Below are 3,194 nucleotides of genomic sequence, written 5' to 3' on the forward strand. Positions count from 1 at the left end.
GAATTCTTGAAAAAGTACTATCCGGTTTCGAAGACCAATGCCATGAGAACTTCAATTAGAGAAATTTCTTAAGGGGATGGGGAAATGTTTCATGAGGCATGGGAAAGGTTTAATGATTTGCTTAGAAAGTGCCATCATCATGACATACCTAAGTGGCAACTAGTTCAATATTTCTTTGAAAGTTTACCGCATAATCACAAGGGTATGGTTGATGCATCAATGGGTGGTTCTTATTTTGACAAGCATGAAAATGATGTGTGGTAATTGTATGAAAGCATGAGTGAAAATTCAATGCATAGGTCTTTATCTTCTAAAAATGGTAGAAACCTAGGTGGAAGGAAGAATGTCGGCTTGTATCAAGTTGACAACTCCAATGACATAGCCGTCGAGATGAAATCCTTGTCTCAAAGGTTTAATCAATTTTTGATCAACCAAAATTTGGCGAATCAAGTATCTTCCTCCCCTACTCATATTCATCATCGTGCATCTAATGAATCTTGCATGACTTGTTCAAGTATCTTGCATTCTACTTCCAATTGTCCCCATGGACATGTGCAAAGTGAGCCCCATGAGCAAGTCAATGCTACATTTGTTAATCAAGGGAATAATCCCTATGACACTCATTATAATTCAAGTTAAAGGACCCATCCAAACTTTTCTTGGAAAAGCCAAGAGGAAGGCTCAAACCCTCCCCAAGGTGATTTTCAAAGGAAGTATGTTCCCCCACTAATGCAAGGCCAAGGTTCCCAAGGTTTTAAATCGTCATCATTTCAATCACATGGTAATCAATTTTCTAATTCTCATTTTCCTAACCAATCATATTCTCAAGGAAACTCTAGGAGTCCCGCCTTTGAAGAGAAAGTTTTGACCGCTTTAAGCACTCTAGAGGCAAACACTCAATTGCTTGATTCCCATTCTCAATCCATTGCTAAGCTAGAAACCTAAGTCGGGCAAATAGGTAGTACCTTAAATGCTAGAGAGAAGGGGAAGATGCCTTTAAATGCCCCACCAAAGCAACAATGTGTTGTGGAGACTCATTCCTCATCGAAAGGGCACACAATTGAACATGTTAATGCGTTGACAAGCTTAAGAAGTGGGAAGGTTATTGACAACCAAGTAGGTATCCCCAGTGAAGAGAGTGAACCGGTGCAACCAAAAGTTGACACCCGTCCCGTTTCTCATCATATTCCTCCTTCATTGCATATGCATGATCATTCAAATGAGAAAGTGATTTGAAAAGTGAGTTCAAAATTGATTTGAAAGATGAAGTGAACAAAGCTTTGAAAAAAGATCTTAAAAATTCTTGTGTTGAAGATTCTTCAAAGAAAATTTTTTAAAAAGCTTTTGAGCCAAGAGCTCTATTTCTGGATGCCTTAAAAGGATCCATTTATCTTAATAAGCAAAAGACTAAGACAAATGAAATCATTAAAATGTTTAGGCAAGTGAAGATTAATCTTTCACTTTTGGATGCAATTAAGCAAATTCTGGCTTATGCCAAGTTCATAAAAGATCTTTGCACCCAAAAGAGGAAGAATAAGAGCCAAGCACCTAGGAAAGTGGTCTTAACCGAGTAAGTGAGCTCAATCTTGCAACATAACACTCTCCCAAAGTTTAAGAACCCTGGTTCACCTACTACCTCTTACATCATTGGTGATCATGTTATTAATCGGGCTCTTCTAAACTTAGGAGCCAGTATTAATCTTCTTCCATACTCGGTATATGTTAGATTAGGCTAAGGAGACTTGAAACCGACGTCGGTGGTTTTACAACTTGTCGACCGATCCATCAAAAAGCCTAGGGGTATCATTGAGGACGTCTTGATTAAAATTGATAAATTCTTCTTCCCGGTCGATTTCGTTGTCATTGACACGGAACCGGTTCCAAATCCCAAGAGTTAAATTACCGTTATCCTTGGCCATCCTTTATTGGTAACCTCAAATGCCAACATCAATTGTAGGACGGGGGTAATGAAAATCTCATTTGGATATATGAAAGTGAAGTTGAATATCTTCAATCCGGCCCTAAATTCATTTGACAAGCATGAAGAAGTAAATGTTGTAGAAAAATGTCTATATAATGAATTTGAAAGAATGGAGTCTTTTCTTGAAACCAAAACTTTAAAAAGTTCATCTTCAACCTTGAATTCAAAAAATGATGTTTCAAAATCTTGCTTTGAAAGGGCATGGAAGCCCAAAGATTATATTGACAAGGGACCAACAATTTCCTTTGAACCTCATCCAACAAGTTCTCTAGAGAACCATTTGTTGGGTGGAATTCAAAATATCTATCACCCCGACAAGGAGGGGATGCATTATAAGATGTTTGATCCGGACTTAAAGAGCCCAACGTCTTGCTAGAGACGTTAAAGACTAGTAAATGCTTCGTAGGGTTTACAACCCTATTCCTCCCTCATTTCTATTTTACCTTTCATTTCTTGCGTCGTCTAGATATGTTTTGGAATTCATACACATGGCTAGGATTTCAATTGAGTATGCATGCATTTTCATTCTGAAAATAGACATTTTGTTCCAGTTCGATCGATCTCAAAAGAAGTTCGATCGATCGAACACCCATCCCTGCATCCAATCATTGTTCTGTTCCATTGATCTGAAAATTCCTACATAAATAAGCCCTCTGTGTATCATTCAAAAATTTCTTTCGATCGATCTGAGTACTCCAAGATCGATCGAAATTGCCCTTGGATTGATCTTCACTCCACACTTAGAAATTTTTTGAGATCCATGAAAAAGGTCTCTCTGTGTATCGTTCGAACTTCTTTGCAGGTTTCCACCTGTTCGATCGATCGAAGTACCTTTTCGATCGATCTCAGCTTGATCGATATGTGCCTCTTGTTAACCTTGATTTTGACTTTGATTGCATTTTTTTTTTTTTTTTTACTAATTTGATTTTATTTTATCTTATCTTCAAAAACCTTAAAAAGATTTTTATTTTATTTTATTTTAAAGATTTTTTATTTTTAATTTCTACTTTTCTTTTCATTTTAAAATTTTTAAAATCCAAAAATTTATATATTTTTTAAAATTCTAAAAAAAAAAATTGTTGTATTTTATGTTATTTTTCCAAAAATTCAAAAAAAAAAAAAGTTTTGAATTTGAATTCCTACTTTTTGATTTGTAAATATTCAAATACAAAAAAAAAAATCAAAAATCAAAACAATTTGTCGAGATCGATCT

At 35.6% G+C, this 3,194-nt stretch overlaps 1 pseudogene; it reads right to left on the bottom strand.

Moving 5' to 3' along the window:
* Window positions 1-47: 47 nt before the first annotated feature.
* LOC132301982 (small nucleolar RNA R71) lies at window positions 48-146 on the bottom strand (annotated as a pseudogene).
* Between the last annotated feature and the right edge of the window lie 3,048 nt (window positions 147-3,194).

This window comes from Cornus florida, unplaced genomic scaffold, assembly GCF_030987335.1.
Source record: "Cornus florida cultivar Cherokee Brave unplaced genomic scaffold, ASM3098733v1 CherokeeBrave_3.0.0_Hap2_Chr03, whole genome shotgun sequence".
NCBI classification, from domain to species: Eukaryota; Viridiplantae; Streptophyta; class Magnoliopsida; order Cornales; family Cornaceae; genus Cornus; species Cornus florida.